General features: G+C 40.2%; 1 long non-coding RNA gene across 1 annotated transcript; it reads right to left on the bottom strand.

The window, feature by feature from the left end:
• Positions 1 to 7,285: 7,285 nt before the first annotated feature.
• Positions 7,286 to 22,536, bottom strand: LOC134738005 (uncharacterized). Its single transcript, XR_010123484.1, has 3 exons — positions 22,507 to 22,536; positions 15,103 to 15,275; positions 7,286 to 7,417 (listed from the first exon to the last, which is right to left on the bottom strand). It is a non-coding gene; the product is annotated as an uncharacterized LOC134738005 (long non-coding RNA).
• Between the last annotated feature and the right edge of the window lie 436 nt (positions 22,537 to 22,972).

Genomic DNA, 22,972 nt, shown 5'->3' with positions numbered 1-22,972 from the left:
AAATCATGAGTGAACTCCCATTCACAATTGCTTCAAAGAGAATAAAATACCTAGGAATCCAACTTACAAGGGACGTGAAGGACCTCTTCACGGAGAACAACAAACCACTGCTCAATGAAATAAAAGAGGATACAAACAAATGGAAGAACATTCCATGCTCATGGGTAGGAAGAATCAATATCGTGAAAATGGCCATACTGCCCAAGGTAATTTATAGATTCAATGCCATCCCCATCAAGCTACCAATGACTTTCTTCACAGAATTGGAAAAAACTACTTTAAAGTTCATATGGAACCAGAAAAGAGCCCGCATCACCAAGTCAATCCTAAGCCAAAAGAACAAAGCTGGAGGTGTCACGCTACCTGACTTCAAACTATACCACAAGGCTATAGTAACCAAAACAGCATGGTACTGGTACCCAAACAGAGATATAGATCAATGGAACAGAACAGAGCCGTCAGAAATAATGCCTTATATCTACAACTATCTGATCTTTGACAAACCTGAGAAAAACAAGCAATGGGGAAAGGATTCCCTGTTTAATAAATGGTGCTGGGAAAACTGGCTAGCCATATGTAGAAAGCTGAAACTGGATCCCTTCCTTACACCTTATACAAAAATTAATTCAAGATGGATTAAAGACTTAAACATTAGACCTAAAATCATAAAAACCCTAGAAGAGAACCTAGGCATTACCATTCAGGACATAGGCATGGGCAAGGACTTCATGTCTAAAACACCAAAAGCAATGGCAACAAAAGCCAAAATTGACAAATGGGATCTAATTAAACTAAAGAGCTTCTGCACAGCAAAAGAAACTACCATCAGAGTGAACAGGCAACCTACAAAATGGGAGAAAATCTTCGCAACCTACTTATCTGACAAAGGGCTAATATCCAGAATCTACAATGAACTCCAACAAACTTACAAGAAAAAAACAAACAACCCCATCAAAAAGTGGGCAAAGGACATGAACAGACACTTCTCAAAAGAAGACATTTATGCAGCCAAAAAACACATGAACAAATGCTCACCATCACTGGCCATCAGAGAAATGCAAATCAAAACCACAATGAGATACCATCTCACACCAGTTAGAATGGCAATCATTCAAAAGTCAGGAAACAACAGGTGCTGGAGAGGATGTGGAGAAATAGGAACACTTTTACACTGTTGGTGGGACTGTAAACTAGTTCAACCATTGTGGAAGTCAGTGTGGCCATTCCTCAGGGATCTAGAACTAGAAATACTATTTGACCCAGCCATCCCATTACTGGGTATATACCCAAAGGACTATAAATCATGCTGCTATAAAGACACATGCACACGTATGTTTATTGCGGCATTATTCACAATAGCAAAGACTTGGAACCAACTCAAATGTCCAACAATGATAGACTGGATTAAGAAAATGTGGCACATATACACCATGGAATACTATGCAGCCAGAAAAAAATGATGAGTTCATGTCCTTTGTAGGGACATGGATGAAATTGGAAATCATCATTCTCAGTAAACTATCACAAGAACAAAAAACCAAACACTGCATATTCTCACTCATAGGAGGGAATTGAACAATGAGAACTCATGGTCACAGGAAGGGGAACATCACACTCGGGGGACTGTTGTGGGGTTGGGGGAGGGGGGAGGGATAGCATTAGGAGATATACCTAATGCTAAGTGACGAGTTAATGGGTGCAGCACACAAGCATGGCACATGTATACATATGTAACTAACCTGCACATTGTGCACATGTACCCTAAAACTTAAAGTATAATAATAATAAAATAAAATAAAATAAAGAAATACAAAAAGGCCAGGCATGGTGGCTCACACCTTAATCTCAGCCCTTTGGGAGTCCAAGACAGGAGGATCGCTTGAGTCCAGGAGTTGGAGATCAGCCTAGACAACCTAGCAAGTCCCCATCTCTACAAAAAATAAAATTAAAAAATTAGCCAGACGTGCTGATGCATGCCTGTAGTTCTAGCTACTTGGAGACTAGGTGGGAGTATGGCTTGAGCTCAGGAGTTCAAGGTTGCAATGAGCTACGATGGTGCCACTGCACTCCAGCCTCAGCAACAGAGCAAGACCGTGTCTCTTAAAGGGAAAGAAAGGGAAGAAAGAAAGAAAGAAAGAGAGAGAGAGAGAGAGAGAGAGAGAGAGAGAGAGAAAGGAAAGGAAAAGAAAAGAAAAGAAACAAAGAGATCAGATGTACCATTTATCATTTCCTCCAGTGGTAACATCTTGCAGAAATACAGCACAATGTCACAACCAGAATATTGACAAAGCTACAGAGCCCCCCCATCATTTCAAGAATCCCTCATATGACCCTTTTATAGCCATGCCCACTTCCCACCTTTCCCCTTCTCCTTAATCTCTGGCAACCACTAATCTGTTCTCCATTTCTATAATTTTGCCATTTCAAGAATGTTATATAAAAAGAATCATACAGTTTATAACCTTTTGGCGTTGGCTTTTCTCGCTCAGCATAATTCTCTGGAGATTCATCTAGGTTGCGTGTATCATTAATCTGTTCTATGCTATTGCTGAGCTGGATTTTATGGTACAGATGTTTACCTGTTGAGGGACATCTGAGATGTTTCCAGTTTTTAACTGTTATGAACAAAGTTGCCATAAACATTTACAGACAGGTGTTTCCATGAATATGTTTTTATTTCTCTAGCATAAATATCCAAGAGTGTAATTGCTAGGTGATATGGTAGTTCCCTGTTTAGTTTTTTTAACAAACTGCCAAACTATTTTTTTCAGAGTGGGTGTACCATTTTGCATTCCCATCAGCAAAGTATTAGTGGTCAAATTTCTCTGAATCTTCTTCAGAATTTAGTGTTATTACTTTTCTTCAATTTTAGCCATTCTGATAGGTGTGTAGTGAAATTTCATTGTGGCTTTAATTTGCATTGTCCCATTGGCTAATGAAGTTGAACGTCTTTTCATGTCTATTTGCCATCCATATATCCTCTTAGAGTAAAATGCCTCTTCATATATTTGACCAATGTTCTGATTGGGTTGTTTTTTCTGTTGAGTTTGACAGTGCTTTATATATTCTAAAAAATAGTCCTTGTTGGGTTTTTGGTTTGAAAATATTTTCTCCAGGTGATAACTTGTTTCTTCTTCCTCTTAATGGGGTTTCTCACAGAGCAGAATTTTTTAATTGTGATGAAGTCCAATTTATAAATTTTACCTTTTATAGATCAATGTTTGGGTGTCATTAAGTACATTTTGCGGCCTGGCACGGTGGCTCACACCTGTAATCCCAGCACTTTGGGAGGCTGAGGCAGGCAGATCACAAGGTTAGGAGATCGAGACCATCCTGGCTAACACGGTGAAACCCCGTCTTTACTAAAAATTAAAAAAAAAAATTAGCTGGGCATGGTGGTAGGTGCCTGTAGTCCTAGCTACTAGGGAGGCTGAGGCAGGAGAATGGCATAAACCCAGGAGGCAGAGCTTGCACTAAGCCGAGATCATGCCACTACACTCCAGCCTGGACAACAGAGCGAGACTCCGTCTCAAACAAAACAAAACAAAACAAAAACCATTTTGCCTAGCTCTAAATCTCGACAATTTTCACCTATGATTTTTTTCTATACGTTTTAGAGTTTACATTTTACATTTAAGCCCATGAACCATTTTGACTTAATTTTTATATTAGGTGTAAGTCAGGTCAAGGTTTATTTTCTTGGCCTATAGATTTCCAATTACTCCAGTACCATTTGTTGAACAAGCTATCTTTTGTCCGTTGAATTGCATTTGTACCTTCATCAACAATCAGTTGGACATATTTGTGATTTTGTGTGAGTTTATGCCTGAGTTCCCCTTTCTGTTGCCTTGATCTATAGTTCTGCCCCTCTACCAAGACAACACAGATTTCATTATAGTAGCTATATATTAAATCTTGAAATTGGGTAGACTAGTTCCTTCCACTTTATTTCTCTTTTCAAAATTGTTTTGGCTATTTTAATTCTTTTGAAATAAATGTTTTGCCTTTTGATATAAATTTTAGAGTAAACTTGTCAATACCTATAAAGAAAATCTTGTTGTTGTTTTGATAAGAGTTGTGTTGAACCTGTACATCAATTTGGAGAGAACTGACTTATTTACTATGATGAATCTACCATTCCATGAACAAAGTATGTCTCTTAAATATTTATAGCTCTGTTGTGTTTTTTATCAGTGTGGTGTGATTTTTAACATGCAAATCCTATACATGTTTTGTTAGATTTACACCTAAGCATTTCATTTTTTGAGTGATTGTAAATGGTATTATAGTTTTAAATTTTTGTGCCCACGAGTTCATCACTAGCATATAGAAATACAATTGAATTTTATATATTTATCTTTTATATCTTGTATCCTGTGACCTTGCTGAACTCACTTATTCCAGGATTATTTTTGTATAACATTTTGGGATTTTGTATGTAATGGTCATGTCCTCTGCAAATAGGGACAGTTTTATCTCTTCCTTTTCAAACTGTATCCGTATTATTTACCTTACTTTCTAAATTGCACTAGCAAGAAATTCCAAAATACGTTGAATAAAAGTAGTGAGTGGATATCTTTGCATTGTTCCTGATCTTAGGGGGAAAGCACTCAGTTTTTCACCAGTAGGTATCATGTAAATTGTTGCTTTTTCGTAGGTACTCTTTACTAAGTAATAAAGGTCTCCTCTATTCCTATTTTTCTGATTTTTTTTACCATAAATTGGTGTTAAATTTTGTCAAATTATTTTTCTGCTCCAATTGACATATCAGTTGATTGTTATTCTTTAACTTATTGATATGGATTGGCTTCCTAATATTACACCAGCCTTGCATTCCTGCAATAAACCCCACTTAGTCATGGTATATAAAATCCTTTTCATATATTGCTGAATTCTATTTGCTAATATTTTGTTAAAGATTTTTGTGTCTATATTCATGAGTAATATTGGCCTGTGGTTTCCTTCCTGCCTGCCTGCCATCTTTCCCTGCTTTCCTTCTTTCTTTCTTTCCTTTCCTATCTATGCAGTTTTACTATTATGATAATCCAAACATCATAAAATGAATTGGGCTATATTATATTCCCTCCTCTTATTCTGTCTGCAAGAGATTGCATAGAATTTTTGTTTGTTTGTTTGTTTGTTTGTTTTCAGACGGAGTCTCACTCTGTCGCCAGGCTGGAGTGCACTGGCGCGATTGTCTCCAGGCTGGAGTGCAGTGGCGCGATCCCGGCCCACTGCAACTTCTGACTCCCGGGTTCAAGTGATTCTCCTGCCTCAGCGTCCCAAGTGGCTGGGATTACAGGCGCATGCCACCACGCCCAGCTAATTTTTGTGTTTTTTTTTAGTAGAGATGGGGTTTCACCATGTTGGCCAGGATGGTCTCGATCTCCTGACCTTGTGATCTGCCCACCTCAGCCTCCCAAAAGAATTGGTCTTAATTCATTAAATATTTTATAAAATTCTCCAGTGAAACCATTTGGGCCTGGAAATTTGTTTTGTGGGTTTTTTCAGTTATCAATTTAATTTTTTAATCATTATACTACTATTCAAATTATCCATTTCATATTGGGTAAGTTGAAGTCACTGGTGTTTTTTTTTTTAAAGAAAATTGGTCTATTTTGTGTATGTTGTCAAATCTGTGGTGTAAAATGCCCTAATTATCCTTTTGATGTCTGCAGAATGTGCAGTGATATCCTCCATTCCAAATATTGCTATCTTCTTTTTATTTTGTCAGTCATGCTAGAAGTTTGTCAACTTTATTTCTCATTTCAAAGAACCAGCTCTTCATTTCAATGATTTTCTCATTTGTTTTTCTGTTTTCAGTTTCATTGATTTCAGCTGTTTTCTTTATTATTTCTTTCCTCCTGCTTGCTTTAGGTTTATTTTGCTCTTCTTTTTCTAGATTCTGAAGGTAGGAGCTTAAATTATTGACTTGAGACCTTTCCTCTTTTGTAACATATGCATTTTGTGCTATAAATTGCTCTCCCAGCATTACTTTAGCTGTATCCCACAAATTTTGATACGTTGTTTTCACTTTCATTCAGCTGAAACTTTTTTTTAATTTCCCATGAGACTCCCTCTTTGACCCATGAATTATTTTGGAGTATGTCTTTTTGTTGCCAAGTGTTTAGAGATTTTCCTATTGTCTTTCTGTTATTGATTTCTAGTGTGATTCCATTGCTATGGGAGAATAAATTTTGTATGCTTTCCGTTTTTTAATGTGTTGAGGTTTGTTGTGTAGCTGAGGATACGGTCTATCTTGCATATGTTCTGTGAGCACTTGGAAACAAAATATATTCTACTATTGTTGGTTTGGATATTCTGTAAGTATTGACTAGATCCTGTTGGTTGATGGTGGTGTTGAGTTCCTCTATATTCTTGCTAATTTTCTGTCTAGTTATTCTATTATTTGTCAAGAGAGGGGTTGATGTGTCTAACTATACTTGTGGACTTTTTAAAATTTCTCCCTTCAATTGTATCAGTTTTTGCTTCACATGCTTTGCAGCTTTTTTGTTTGATGCATACACATTTAAAATTGCTATTCTTAATAGATTGACCCTTTTGTCATTATATAATATCTCGATCTCTGGTAATTGTCTTTGTTCTGAAGTATACTTTATCTACCATTGATATAGTTACTCTTGTTTTCTTTTGATTAATATTTGCATAATATATCCTTTATCATACATTTACAATTCTATTTGAAGAGAGTTTCCTTCAGATAGAATATAGTTTAGTAATGTTTGTTAAACAACCCTGCCAATCTCTTTTATTTTGTATATCTAGACCATTTATAGTTAATGTAATTAATTATGTGTTAGAGCTTAGTTCTGCCATTTTCTTTTTTGTTTTCTATTTATCCTCTTTGCTTTCCATTTTTCTGTTTGGTTTTTCTTACCTCCCTATGGCTTTCTTGAACATTTTTTAAATTTCATTTTTATTTTTCCATAGCATTTGAGTGTATCTCTTTGCATAGCTTTTTTTTTTTTAGTGATTGCTCTGGGTATCGCATTAAATACATGTAATTTATCACAACCTGCCAGTTTTTCATTTACCAGTTTGAGTAAAGTACAGAAACCTTACTTTCCTTTATGTTCTTTTACCCTCCCCCACTTATGATATAGTTATCTTGAGTATTTCCTGTACATACGTTTAGAACCGCATCAGATAGTGTTACAATTTTTGTTTCAACCAACAAAGATAATAGAGAAAACTAAAGAAGATAAAAAAATTTATTTTATTTACCCATATTTTTGTTTACTGGTGTTCTTCCTTCTTTCTTGATGTTACAAAGTTTCTTCTTTTATCATTTCCTTTATTTGTATAGTATTTCCTGTAGCCATTTATTTAGAGTAAGTCTGCTGGCAAATCCTGTTAGTTTCTCTTCATCTGAAAATGCCTCCATGTCCTCTTCATTCTGTTTTTAATTGAATATTGACAAATTATAATTGTATATATTTATGAAGTACAAAGTGATGCTATGATGTATGTATACAATATGGAATGATTGAGTTAAGCTAATTAATATATTCATCACCTCAAATACTTATTATTTATTCCTCCTAACTGAACCATTGTATGTTTTAACCAACATCTTCCCATATTCCCAAACCGCAGACTCTGATAACTATCATTCTGCTCTCTATTCCTATTATTTTAATTGTTTTAGATTCCACATATAAATGAGAATATGCAGTAGTTGTATTTCTGTGTCTGGCTTATCCCCTTCATTCTTGAAGGATATTTTTATTGATGATGGAATTCTAGCTTGGCATTTCTTTGTATTCAGCACTTGAAATACATTGTGCTGGTTTCTTATGTGCAGACAATGAGAAATCAGTTGTCATTTGAATCATTTTCTTCCCATAGGTAATGCATCATTTCCTTCTTCCTGCTTTAAAGATATTTCTGGCCAGTTGCGGTGGCTCACGGCTATAATCCCAGCACCTTGGGAGGCCAAGTTGGGAAGATTGCTTGCATCCAGGAGTTCGAGACCAGCAGTGAGATCCTGTCTCCGCAAAAAAAAAAAAAAAAATCAGCTGGGTGTGGTTGTGTGTGCCTGTGGTCCTTGCTACTCAGGAGGCTGGGGCAGGAGGATGGCTTGAGTCCAAGAGTTTGAGGTTACAGTGAGCTATGATACATCGCTGTACTCCAACCTGGGCAACAGAGTGAGACTCTGTCTCTTCAAAACAAAAGCAAACAAAAAAAAGGAGATCTTCTGTGTTAAGTTTTCAGAAGTTTGCTTGTGACATGCCTTGCTATAGATTTTTGGAGAGATTATTCTATTTTGGAGATTTATAGATTTTGGGGGAGATGATTTCTATTATTAACTCAGCTTCTTGAATATGTAAGTATGTCTTTTTTAAACTAATTTTTCAAATTGAAGTATATTTGACAAAGACTGTATACATTTAAGGATTTAATATATATGTGTGTATATATATATAAATTCACCTTAAACTAATTAACATATTCCTCATTTCAGATAGTTACCCCGTCTTTCTTTTTTGTAGGTATGTGGTTTGCCAAATTTGGGAAGGTTTCAGCCATTATTTTTCCAAGTACTTTTCCATTCCTGTCCTTTCTCTTTCTTCTTCTGGGACTCCTAGAACATTTATGCTAGATCATTGTTACAATCCCACAAGCACCTGAGACTGTTCTCTTTATTGGTTTCAGTCAACTTTCTCTCTGTTTTTCAAATTGGGTAATTTCTACTTTTCAACCTGCAAGTTCAATGAATCTTTCCTCTGTCCCTCTGTTTTGTTGTTGAATATATCCTCTGAGATTTTTATTTTCAGTGATTACGCTTTTCATGTCTAAAACTTCCATTTGGCTCTTCTTTATATCTTTAATTTTCTTGCTTGAACTTTCTATATTTTCATTTGTTTCAAGCACATTTGTAATTACTCTTTGAAGTATTTTTACAATAACTGCTTAAAACTCTTCATCAGGTATTTCTAACATCTCTGTCTTCTCGGTGTTGGTATCTATTAATTGTCTTTTTGCATTTCATTAGGTATCTTCCTGGCTCTTAGTGTGTCAAATGGGTTCTGGTTAAAACCTGGATATACTTAGTATATAAGATGCTGGATCTTATTTGAGCCTTCTGTTTCAGCTGAATTCTGTTCAGCTCTGGCAGGGGAAGGGGAGGGTGTCACCTTGTTACCACCAGGTGGGGGTATATGTCCACATTGCCTCCTGGGCCTCCATTGGCACCTAGGTAGGTGGGGCTGGACAGAGGTGAGAGTCCTCTGTCCCCACCAAACCTCCATTCATAACTTTCTGGCTGGGAGGGGTAGAAAGGTGCTCATTACTGCTTCCCAATTGGCCTCCACTGACACAAATGGGTAGAAGTGGGGGCTGGGGGGGCACTGACACAAACGGGTAGAAAGTGGCAGGGGGCGTTGGTTTCATTACCACTGGGCAGGTGTGAATGTCCTGACTCTCCACCAGGCCTCCTCTGACACCACCCCAGCAGGGATGCACAGGGTGGCTTCATTATTGCTGGGTGGGAGTACAGGAGCTTTCTACTGACACTGCAGGCAGGGATGCCTCATCACCACCTGGAGCAGAAGAAAGTCTCAGCTTTCTACCTGGTCCTCTCTGACACCATTCCTGCAGAGGAGTGCAGCACCTCCTTACAGCCTCAAGAGGGTGGAGGTCTAGCCTCCCATGTAGCCATTGCAAGTATGGGGGTTGGGGGTAGCCACAGTTTTTTCTGTGGTGTTTGGCTAGAGTAGAGCCATTAGTGTCTGAAAGTCCCCTGTCTTGTTAGGCTGCCTCTTTCCTGGTCCTTTGGCTACAGAGAGCAGGAATTGTATTGTCTGCACCCATTGGCATTTCTTGGTCACTGGTTTCTTCATCTCTAAGAAAACCCAGGGAACTCACCACTGTGTCATTTCATTGGGTCTTAAGGTCCCCAGAAAATCTGCCTTCTTTCCATTTTTCAGAGTCCTTTTATGTTTGTTTTATAGACAATGTCCGGGGGTTTATTGTACATAGCAGAAGGAGTAAAGAAAAGTACATCTATTCCATCTTCCCAGAACTGATCATATCTATTTTTGTTTACCATTATATCTTCAACAGCAAACCAAGTTTCTGGTGCAGAGTAGAAGACCCTGTGTAAATAGTTGTTAGATTCATTAGAATCAATGAACACAACTAAATCCAAATTCTCCCAGGATTTAAGTAAGCCTCTTCCGCATGTAAGCTTTTTGGTGGATCTAGGCTCTCTCCTAGTCTATAAAGGGGCTCCTTTAAGAATTAAGTGACTTTCATTTTCTGTAGCAGGTGCATCCCTGAAGATTTGTGTATCTGTCAAGTTGAGGCAATCATAGAACCAACATCATAGGTTGTGGTAAGGATTAAATAAGGAATCCACATAAGCACTTGGAAATACCTCTGTCAAGTTGTAAGCTCTCAATAAATACCATTATTGTACAAAAAGCTGAATTTTTGTCAGTTGGATTCCATTTCTTACTGATTTGTCTTATCATTCTAGAGGTGATGTCACTTCATTTCTGACTCATTTTCAACTTAGCATGGTCCCCAATGCTTAGTTTCTCAGCCTTCCTCATGGCCTTTGTGACAAGCCATCGGTAATCTACAAATGGACTGGCAGTTGGTGCAGCTAAGGGTCTTTAGAATTCATTGAATTCTGTTGTTCTTTCTTTTGTTCAGCACTTACATCACCCCCTAATTGTTCCATTTTATAAACTCACATATTTGTTTCTTGAATTCTGCATGTTTGGAATTGAGCATAATTAGCTCTTACATCTACATGCTACATTTTATACAAGCTTTCCATTGGATCATTGTAGGTGGCACAGGTATAATAATATCCCTTTTCTCTGTTGATAACTATCATCATAATAATAACAAAAGTGTCTGTTTGCGGAGCATTTACTATATACCGGCCCTTTTTCCAAAGCTTTACCAGCATTTTCTCAATTAATCCTTATGAAAGAGCTGACATACAGGCCCTCTCACTATTCCCATTTTTCTAATGAGAAAACTAAGGTTTAGAGAATTCCATAACTTGATTAAGGTTATAAGGCTACACTGTGTTGGAGCCAGCATTCCAACCCAGGCCTGTTGGAGGCCCAGCCCAGGGCTCTTGCCTGGGGAGTGGGGCCACCTTCTTCAGCAGCAACCACCACCACACAAATCAATAAGATTTCCCCAGAGACACCCTCTTTCTAGAGGTAAAGCAGTTTAAATCCTGAGGAAATCTGGCTCATGGAAATAAAAAATTCAGAAGGGCTAACAGGAGGAGGTCTGAGTTCTGCTTAATTGACCTGGTGTAATTATTTCCATTGAATTGCTCTACATCTGGGGACAGATATTTATTTACTAAGCAGACTGGCCCAGTAGTTCCCTTCAGCACCTGCTTTAGTCTGGAAGAAGTTAATTGCATGGAAAGTTTTCATCTAAATCACTGAGTTTCTTATCCCCAACAATGCCAGGAAAACACACACACACACACACACACACACATAAACTGTCTTATGCCAATAAGAGCTTTGCCAGAAGGACTTTCCCTTAGCTCATGGCTGCTCCTGAATGGAAAGACAACCCATTTGGGTCTCAGTACCACAGTTATTCCAAATAGCCAGAACAGGCCTCTGCACTATAGAAAGTGCAGTGCAATAAGCAGTGTGATCTCTGGACCACCCAGACCAAAGAAAGACGCCCCCATCTCCACCACCAAAAGAAACAAACCAGGAATAAGAGTCAGGGAAAACATGCTTGGCCAAAGTTGCCTTTTCCTGTTTGTGAACACAAGGAGAAGATAAATTATAGCTTCTGTTAGTAACATAATTACTTTAATTAAAATTTAGGGGGTTGGAAATGTTAGTTCTGAATGTCAGATTTCCAGTGACGTGTGTGAAGCCTGGGAGAATAGAAATACAGCCCTGTAAATAAGTAGCATATTATAACTGGAGCAGTGTGTGCTCTTGTATTCACTTAGAGTTAGAGCAGCAATTAAATGATAACCAGGATTCCATTCTCTGCTCTCCCTTGTCTCTGCCCTCATTTCACGCCCAGGTAACAATTGTATGCACAAGACTATGGTGGCTTTCCCCATTCCCCATAAGCAATAGTCATCCTCCAAAGCTCTTCTCAAATTATTCTTTGAATCCTTTCCTGAAGACTCTGTCCCACAGAAATCCTCCCATCCTAATCAGCCACTGTACAGTACTTGTTTTCTGCACCAAGTGTTTTCTCTCTTAATTGGACTGATTTCAGCTTTGTGCTCCGGTCTGTCATATACAGCCTTCTAATTGTGTTGTGTCCCCCTAACAAGATTATAAGCTCTCAGGAGGCACTGAACATGTGATATGAAAGCGCAGCCATTTAGAGCTGGAGGGATCTCAGATACTATACTGCAGATGAGAAAACAGGTTACACAGCTAGTCGGGGGCTAAGCTGGCACTAGTGCTCAAGAATTCTAACTCTTAGTTCATTGTGGGTTCCAACCCTGTCCCAGGTCTGTGGAATTGTTGTTGTTGTTGTTGTTGATGATTTTGTTTGTTTTTTTATTTTTGTAGAGACAGGGTGTTGTTTTGTTGCCCAGTCTGGAGGTGCAATCCTGGCTCACTGCAGCCTCAAATTCCTGGGCTCAAGCAATCCTGTTGCCACAGCCTCCCAAGTAGTTAGGACTACAGGTGCAGGCCACCATGCCTTGCTTTTTTTTTTTTTTTTTTTTTTTTTTTTGGTAGAGACAGGGTCTCATTATGTTTCCCAGGCTGGTATTGAACTCCTATCCTGGAGTGATCCTCCTGCACTGGTCTCCCAAAACACTAGGATTACAGGTGTGAGCTTCTGCATCTGCTCTGGGAGATTTTGAATGAGTTCTATCAAGTATCATTTTAGTCAGGCATGAGTGAGAGAGTGTTAGGAGGAGTAAGTTGTGGGGGACTTACCCTCAGACCACCGCCCTCCTTTAAGTAGCTTGGGTCCAATCTCCATTCCAGGGAGCCGGTACCACTAACAGGGTGGGAGGCAAGTGTGTCCATAGAAGGAAGGTTACACTGAAAATTGAGGAGAGACTCCTCAATTGAGGCTGACAGGTGACTGGCCACTGCTGTTATAAGGGCAGGAAGTGGTTCTACTCTCTGACGCACAGTGAGAATGGCCAGGCTGGCTCGACTTCCCTGTAGCCCCCTGATCTGGCACAGGACCTGGCCTGTACTGAAGAAGTTTCTCCAGCACCTCCCTCCTCTCTTTTCCCATCCTTGATGTCTTAGCTCAGGCTCCTCAGAAGCAGGCTCTAAGTGGCTTGCCAAAGATGGTGCAACCAGAGAAACCCATAAGGGAGGCAGGGAATCACGGGAAAGAAGGGGAGGAAGCCGATCAAAGGTGCAGTTTCATGAAAAGTCCCACAGAGGGGAGCTTCTCCCAATCCCACAGGAATGCTCTGGAGGGTGTCACCCACAGAGTTGTCCCAACCAGACGATGGGCAGCTGAACCCTCACACTCCCACACCCTCACGCACTGGCTAAGGACCAGCCAGGGAGGCCTAAGTGCCCAGGCTCCTTATCTTCTCATGTGGTTGGGCAGAGTGGACTCAAACATATGCAAAAAGGAGCCACAGGTGCTGCCTGTTAGAAGCTCAGGAACACTGATGGGGTTGGGGCATACAATGGTGACAAGGGATCCAGGGGCACCTGGGCAAAGCATCAAGAGACTGTCCAAGTGTCAGTCTCACTAGGACAGTTTTATGGAGTCAAAAAGCAGTTTAGACACTTAATAAACAAGTAGCTTTGGCCTTTGCTTTCTGGTTTTATAAATTGGTGGCTCATGTCTCATTATCTGGACCAGAGGAGGCAGGAAGCAGGCAGGGTATCCATGAGGGAAAGACCCTCGGGGCACAAGTAAAAGAATGTGATGGTTTAAGGAGGAAGGCATGCTGGTTAATACTTTGAAATATTCTCCCACCACACTTACTATGTATGGTAACGTGGGAGTCACTAAGAAGACTGACTGACAGGCTTCCAGTAACTTCCCAGCGTGGCATTTACCTCGGTGTGTCAGGAGGCAGTGGAGTGTACTGTTTAAGAATGTACATTGATTTCGAAACCCAACCTTACAACTAGAGGACTGCAAGTCCCTGGACAAATGACCTAACCTCTCTGAGCCTCAGTTTCATCATCTGTAAAAATGGGGAATGATAAGAATTACCTCACTGATCTGTCGTGAGGAATTAATAAGGTCTGTGTGTGTGAGGGAGAGAGAGAGAGATTTAGTAAAGGCATTGCATATAAGCAGTGCTTGCAGCAGGTTGTATTTCCAAACTCCAAAACATTATCTCCCATCCCATACGTTCTTTAAAACTTTGGCATTTTCTTGCCAAGAGGTGAAGTCTATTTCCCTTCCCTTTGAAGCTGAGGATAAACCAGAAAATTTGATAGATCTTACACCTGGTTCACTTGGAATCTTGCTTTTGGAGTCTTAGGGCCGTCATATTTGGAGGAAGCCCTAACCAGCTCACATGGAGGGAACATATGGAGGCCTCAAGTCTACAATGGAGAGAGAGATGCCAGTAGCCCTCAGCTGCTCCAGTCATTGTCTGACTGCAACCCAAGCCAGAAGTGCTCAGCCACAGCCCTTCTCAAACTCCTGATCCACAGAAACAGTGGGAAATAATAAAATGATTGTTTCTGATTTAGGCCACTAAGTGGTGATTTGCTATCCAGCAACAGATAACCAAAGCGATGCTTTATGAATGCTAGTTATTGCCATTATTATTATTCGCCACAGTAATAGGATATCATTCACAGCCTCACAGGTTGTGAAATATGATTTTGTTTTGTTCCACTAAGAATGAATAAGGATCTCAGGGATGGAGTCTCACTAATCAAGGTCACAGGGGACTGATGTACAGCCCAGAATGCCAATTTATTACCTTACTAGAACTGCAAGGGGTTTAAACATCCCATCCTGAGGCCAGATTATTTCCTTCATGTAAGAAATTTACTTCCAAAACTAAAGTATAATCAGGTTGTCTAGCAAGCATGAAATGAGAATAAGGAAAGTTACTTGTCCTACTAAAGTGATTTGATGGTATCAGGTCAAGGAATGTCTCTGGAAGGAATCTACCTGCTGGCAGGACCTGACAGCCCAGACCTCCTTCCAGGACATCTTTAAATGGCCCTTGGATGGACTCTGACAGCATTGGCTCCTCTGATTTTCTTTTTTCCAGCTTCAATACAGACCAATTCCTTTTCTGCTTAGTAGAGAATTTCTTTAGTCCAGTAGATATTGACAATGTCCTATGAAAAAAATAAAAGTTTCACAGTGTTCTATGAAAAATAAAAGAATGTCATAAATTTAAGAAATATTAGATTCAAAAAAGTGAAAAGGGCTCATTATTACAGCACTTCTCAGAGCCTTGAATATGCTAACTCATCATGCAAACCAACAAAGGGAAGATATGACAGGATAATGAACTCTTCCAAACAAACACACCTCCCTCACCTCTAGATTACAGGGTGATGAATGCTGCTTTAAAAACAACTTAAATCAAGTTGCACTCTGAACCAAGAATTATTCTGACTACTTAAGTGGTCTTTGTATATGACTTTTCTGGCCTATTGAGTTGATTTGATAATTTAACACTGAGAAGATTCACCTCATTTTCCTCTTGTCCAAATTCTCTTGTAGGGGATGGCTCTGTGGCCCTTGAGAAGTATTGGTTCTAGTCGGGGAAGTGGAGCATGCACACAGTAATTCAGGGAAGGTGCTAGGATAGAGATCCAAAGTACTGCAATACCTACTGGAAATGCCAGTGATGGCTTTAGAGACAAGCAGCATTCAAGGTGGGCTTTGATGTCAAAATCGGAGTTTGGCAGGAGTTCAACAAGCAGAACAGAAAAAGAAAAGGAACTCAGGCTGGAGGAGCAGGGTAAACAGAGACCTGGAAAGAAGCAGGGAACAGAATATTTGGGAAATTGGACAGAGCACATGGTGATGGAGAGATGAAGCTGGCAATGCAGGAAGAGTCTCGAATGCCAGAATGCCCTGTCAAAGAGTCCAGGCTCCAGAGGAAGGCATGGGACCCAGAGATAGACTATAAATGAGTGAAGCATGATTAGGCTCAGGATCTGGGAAAATAACTCTGAAGGCAGTGCATGGGCTGGGCTATGCAGATAAAATAAAGGCAGCCTTAGGAGTTACTGCAGCATCCCCCAGGAATGTCAGCAGAAATTTGGAAATATATGGTGGCTCCATCACTTCCTTTGTACTTTCCCATGCAATAAGAGACAGGCTATTAGAGCATCTGCTCTTAACAAACATAAAAACAACAACAACAAAAAAAGCAGCTCTGTACTGAAGGCTTTTTGAAAAATCATCATCAGATCATTTCAGACATGCAGCTTCATACGATGACAAAACAAAGAGAAACTGTTCCTTGGTGACAGCACATAAGCAAACACATGCAGCCAGCCCTTCAGATGGGAGGATGGGATTCATCCCAGCTCTCACTATAGGTAGGCATGAGGAGTGATGGTTAATTTCATATGTCAACTTGACTGGGCCACAGGGAGCCCAAGATATGTGGTGAAGCATTATTCTGGGTGTGTCTGTGAGAGTGTTTCTGGATGAGATTAACATTTAAATCAGTAGACTGAGTAAAGCAGTTTCTTCCCCAAAGTAGGTGGGCCTCATTCAATTCATTGAAGGCCTGAATATAACAAAAGGCTGAGTAAGAAAGAATTCGCTCTCTATGCCTAATGGTCTTTGAGATAGGACATGGGTCTTCTGCTTTTGGCTGTAGACTCTAGCTCCAACTCAGACTCAGACAGTAGTTATTCATTGTCTCTCCCAGGTCTCCGGCATCTCTCTAGACAGAAAGACTGGATGGATGGATGGATAGATAGATAGACAGATAGGTAGATAGATAGACACAGATACCTAGATAGATTGACTGATTCTGTTGGTTCTGTTTCCCAGAAGAACTGTGACTAATAGCTGAAGGCACAGCCAAACATCTTTCCAGCTATTATATAACTGTGTCTGTATATTAATATTATGTCTCTTAATCAATACTTTTCTCTGAACTCTCTCCCACATTGCGGGAGGGATATTCAGTTCTATAATCCTATAAGCCTGCCTTCTAATGCTGTTCAAAAGCACTAGGGTTCTTGCACACCCTAAATTTTTAGAGAGAAATCCCCATGTCTTCTGTCTTCATTTATTACAGCTGAGTGATCCTGGTCTAAGCTAGTCTGGTCCTTTGAGGGAGACGATCCAGGCTTGAGCCCAGAGATCTTCTATCACAACAACCAAGAGCGCAGTATCTGGTCTCCCAGTCATCCACAAGTCACCTCACAGAAGTACCAAAGTGGGGAGTTGGACTCTTCCCCTCACAGGGCCCACAAAAATCAGTGGCTTGTAGAAAAATAGTGGCTATTTTCTCCCTAGCTGCGTCTAGCCTGAGTCAGAAACTTAAATACCTAAGATGCCCAGCAGGTGGTGCCAATGAGCAGCACCTGCCCACTGGACAACATGATTAAATGGCAACTGACTCTCAAGTCTGGGTCAGCAAGACAAGAGAGAGTGGTAAAGACTGTGGCTAACCAGAAATGCATGCTTTTTTTTTTTTTTTTTTGAGTCTTGCTCTGTTGTCCAGGCTGAGTGCAGTGGCGCAATCTCAGCTCACTGCAACCTCTGCCTCCTGGGTTCAAGTGGTTCTCCTGCCTCAGCCTCCCAAGTAGCTGGGACTACAGGTGCACGCCACCATGCCCGGCTAATTTTTGTATTTTTAGTAGAGATGGGGTTTCACCATATTGGTCAGGCTGGTCTTGAACTCCTGACCTCGTGATCTGCCGGTCTCATCCTCCCAAAGTGTTGGAATTACAGGTGTGAGCCACCACGCCTGGCCAAATGCATGCTTTCTAAAGGGGACAACACCATTGTTGGCACTGCAATGTGGAACCAGTATTGACTAAGCATTCAATTTTCTGGTAAAACCCTGAAATCTGGGTTTATTTGTCGAATGTCTTCATTTTTAAATGTTAGCAACATTTAGACTTAAACTCTGTACTGACTAATACTGTTCAAGACCAAACCAGACACATCTCTTTTCTGCTTTCAGCCCTGGGCTGCTTGTGAGGCACCTCTAACATTCCCCTTTCAGAGAGCCTGGGCTTTCCAATACAAGAGTCTGCTTTATTTTGGCAACACAAAAGTTCCTGAGGCAAAGGAACTCAAAGAGTTGGCTATGTGTTCTTGAAAGAGGTTTTTGGATGCTCTGTGGTAAGATATAACTACAACATGAAGCACAAATTGAACTCTCAGTAAATAATCCCAACACAAGTGATTTCACAGAGCAGCCTTGGATCTAGTAGAATGTCTGTGGGTCGCCAAAATGTCTGAAGAATTCCTGGAGAAGGAGGATTATGAGCAGAGCTGACACTCAATTAAAACATACCAGTTTGGTGATGCCAGCTATTGAAATGTTGAATTACAGGATTCTTTCACTGTTCAGACTCTTGCTATACTGCACTCAAAAATAAAAAAGACAATTCTGTTCCCCCTCGTTACCTGAACCCACTATATAACTCACACTATTCACACTCAGGAACCAAGTCAAGACTTGCACTTCTGTTTTAGAAGATAAAATGCCCCTTCCCTGAGCACCCCAAGTAGACCTCCATCACCACAGCTGGCTTGACCTTTCCTTCAGGACCCCTCAGACCTTTCCATGCTCTAAGAAACAAAACAGTCACTCCTGGACCACCAGTAGTGTTGCAGGACTTTTCCTTAGTTCAGCTAAAGACAGGGTTCTTTGTCCCACAGCCGTGAAAATTCAGGCTCTCAGACAATTTGAATGGTGAGTAAGACAGGGTTTTACTAGGTGAAAAGGAAGAAACGGGGAAACAGGGACTCTCACTAGGCCAGAGACCCTGCTAGAGCACTTCCCACCAGCCTTTCAAATCCCAGGTTCCACACAGGAAGAGGAGGGGCTATGCTCCTTCCCACTGCAAACAGCATAAACTTCGTGAAGCTCCACCCCAGTGCTCAGGCTGGCTGGAGTTTCTCTGGGGACCCCCTCCCACCTGGCTGTCTCATTACCCACCCTAAAGAAGTACATCTAACTGCTGTTAGATTAAGGATAAGGATGAAGTCCAATCTTAACTGCTTCCTGCTGATAGAGGGCTCTGTTTTGGGGAAATGGCAGTCAGAGCTTCCCTAGAGGCCTATCTAAGGGTTCCCAGCAGAAGGGGCCATCATCAGAGGCTCCAGTTGCATGACTGTTCAGAGTTTGATGGCCTGAAGGCAAGGACAGACAAACCAGGTTATTAGAACACATGTATCAAAATGAAACAAGGAGCAGGGTAAAGACAGCTCAAAAATTCTGAGGCCTTTTACCAGTTTGCACAGGGAGAGGGCAGCCAAAAGCCTGACTGTCAAAAAAAACTTTACCCTTTTGCTGGAATGTTGGGCTTCCAGATTCCCTTCCTCTGAGCCAAATCCTAAGCCAATCAGTTTAAGGTTTGGAAAATTAACTCTTTCCAATTTGGAGGATGCATCTGAGGGGAGTGTCCCATAGTATAGAGACACAATTACCTATCTGTGAAGAGAGGACAGAGGAAGAGAGAGGGGAAAAAGGGTATTTTTTCAAAGGAGCCCCAGGGGTTCAGGATGCATTCTAAAGGGGTACAGACTGAAGATGAATGGCTACCTATCTAGAAAGAGGGGGGCAGGCGTCCCTGGTTTCCTTTTCTCCCTAGCAGATACTCCTAGCAGATACCCAGGGTACATGAGGGAGAGAGGAAAGAGCATCCTCTTTCACTCTCCCATCTTTGCATCCCTGAGTCCTGGTGACCTTGGCTGGTCCCGTCATGAGTGCTAAAGTGGCTTGCACTCATGAAGCAGGGAGGGCCTTGAGAATAGGAATTATTGGCTCTCACCTGTGCCTCTATCCCGCCTACTGTCAGTAGCCTTGGAGTTCCCTAGACCTCATTTATGCCATGGATATTAACATGGCCTTTAGCCATGAAGCAGGAAGCTTGGGCTTGGCTTAATCGGCAGCAATCAGCCACACTCACCTGCACTGTGCCTTTTAACCTCTGTTGTCATCTGCCTCTGGATCCCTTAGATCCAGTTATCCTTCCTAGGGTTTTGACCCGAAGCTTGGAATTAAGTTTGGGACAAAAATGTGCCTCTAAGGGGGTTGCGTGGACTCCTTGTCATAAGCCAAATGTGAAGGTGAAACTGTGGAAGTGAGTCCTCCTCCAACAAGGGAGAGGAAAGGATGCCTTGTGATATACCCAGATAATTGGTGGCTATAGTTATGCTTGCTAAGATTTGGGTGCATGGTGCTTGGCTTTGATTAGCTCCCTTGGTCTTACTTTCCGAAAAAGGAAACCTCCGAGTGATGGGTATCCTATTTATTCCCATCACCTGGCAGGATTTCCATGATAATTGCTCAGAACTAGAATATTGACCCAGATTTTTGCATTACCCACCCTTTTTGTTATTTTTGAGCTGCAGCCAGGGATTGCTGGTTGGTTCACAGGACAAGCAGGGTTAGGCTAAAATGTAGGTGAAAACTTACAAACAACTAATTAGTTTAGGATTTAATGACAAATGTGTGGTAAGTTTTGGAACATAATTTCTCTCTCTACAGTCCTCATGTTTGTTAAAAACACAAATCATCATAGAACTGAGTGGTTTGAAAAATAGACATTAGTCTTATACTTGGCCTGATTATTTGAATAAAGTGCAGCAAGAACAATTATTTCTACATAGGCCTTTTGGATTGGCTTTAATGGAAATTTGTTCCACAAGGAATCTCAGATAAGACCTTTTAAAGCTGAGCCCAACCATGGGTTTGCATCCTCAAACACCTATGAGTGGGTGTTTCTCTTCTCTTAAGGTCCCAAGATAAAATTGGAGCTCCTAGACCTGTTAGAAAGTGACATTCTTTACAGATCACAGGTCAGGAACCCTGTACAGGGACTCTGTAGGCAAGAGTATGAGGTCAATTTCCCCACAGGGCTTTTATCAGCTCTGAAAGTCAAGCTTGACTCCTTAAAGGGAAGCATACCCTTCCAGTAAAAGCCTTGGCAAAATAACCACTTTCTCCAACTGTGTTCTGTTGCAAAAGAAAAATGGATTCTTATTGCACTGAGGCAAACAACTACATTGCCATAAGAATACTCACAAATAGTTTCCAAATTCTAGAGAAACCAGGAAGAGAGAAAGAAAGATGCTCCAAATTTTAATTGCAGGAGTGTATATACATTACTTATTAAAGGCCATAAATAATTCAAAATAGGTTTCTTTGACTCTGAAAAACAAAACAAGGATCAGCAATATTCTAAGCAAAAGTCAAAAAGATTTGCTTCAGCTTCCTGAGTTCAGTCCATTTAGTTAAATCTTGTTTTGCTTGATATTTGTGAACATTTCAGCTCTTTATGAGGCCTGTACATTTTCCTTTATTCCAATGTTACAATCTCTAAAGTTATCAGAAGCCTGTACTTGACAGCACCTGTTAAAGTTCTATAGCTCATTATAAACCATCTTCAAAAAGGATTAAAACAAGACAACAATTGTATATGAATAGCAAAATGTCCAGGGTAGTTACAGTTAGAAACACAATTGACAAAGAAGTTTGGTTATCTCCATGGTTTACAATAACTTAACATAACAACCTTAATTATGATTGACAGCACATACTTTGGACATTAGAATTTTTTAAATCCCATAAAATTTTGGAACATATATTAGCCTTACTCACAAAAATACAGCCTAAAGAAGATTGAGCATCATTTTGGCAATCCCGTGTACCTAAACATGTCAAATAATCCTGTTTACCTCTTTTTTCTGAATGTTTCAGGGGCCCTCTGAAACATCCAAACAGCCAGGCATCAGGAAAGACAATTTTGAAACTGAAGTTTGATTTGGGGAAGCCTGTTAAATATCTTTGAAGTTTAAAACACTTGATATTATGAAATAGAATTACAGATTACCATAAGTTATTTATTTTGCCAAAATGATGACTCAGAAATTTTAAAGAAGAAAAAACCTTTTATAACCCTTTACAAATTTTGCCAAAGAGCAGGTTAGCACCTTAAGAAAACCTCATTATGCGTTTACTTTAATGTTCAATTAACAGAAAAACCATATAATAGCCCTTTTTGAATTTAGTCAATATCTTCACACAGAGAACCTCTTCCGTAAGATTAATTTCCACAATTCTTCCACTACTTCTTTGAACCTTCAGCTTTTTCCTAATTTAACTCAAAACAATCCTTTAACCCTAGGCAATAGTTTACATTTCCATGCCTTCTTATAACTGTTTACTAAAAAACACATTTTACTGCTCTTACACACCTTGCATGTAAATCTATTTCTAGTAGTTTTAATTAACTCCTAGCAATTTTTAACTTTAAGGTAAAACTTGGTAAGTTGCTTTAATTGTGTGCTAACTGCAGCCAAGGTTTGCCTTCTTAGTTAAGGGCATGGTTAATTCCATATGTCCCCAAGCCTTACCATCTGTGAAGTCCACAAGTCAAATAGTTCTCAAAACCCAAAAAGCAGTTTGTAACCTCAAAACCTTGCATCTGACCTGCGTTTTACCGATAGTCTTTAGTGCTGCTTTTATTTCTCAAAATTTAAAGTCACATGAACTGAAAGGTACCACATATTTTATATTCCCTTTAAAAAATATTAGATCCAAGCACTTGTTTTCCTTTAGGCCAAATTATTAAAGCTCTTTTCACAGACATCACACACAGTACCTACACAGTCAGGCAGAAGAAAACCCAGTCACTGGGTGGGTTCCCTTAAGAGACAGAGCTAGGAAAACATGCAGATATCGAACCAGAAAGAAACTTATTCCCTAAGGCAGAATTGCTAAACAAAGCCTTGCCACAGGAATTACAAGCCATGCCCTCAGGATGTAAAACAAGATGGAGGCTTGATTTCACAACCAAAACTTTGCAGAGACTACACACAG

The sequence above is a fragment of the Pongo pygmaeus genome, chromosome 14 (genome assembly GCF_028885625.2).
Source record: "Pongo pygmaeus isolate AG05252 chromosome 14, NHGRI_mPonPyg2-v2.0_pri, whole genome shotgun sequence".
NCBI classification, from domain to species: Eukaryota; Metazoa; Chordata; class Mammalia; order Primates; family Hominidae; genus Pongo; species Pongo pygmaeus.
This window is presented reverse-complemented; position numbering and strand designations above follow the sequence as displayed.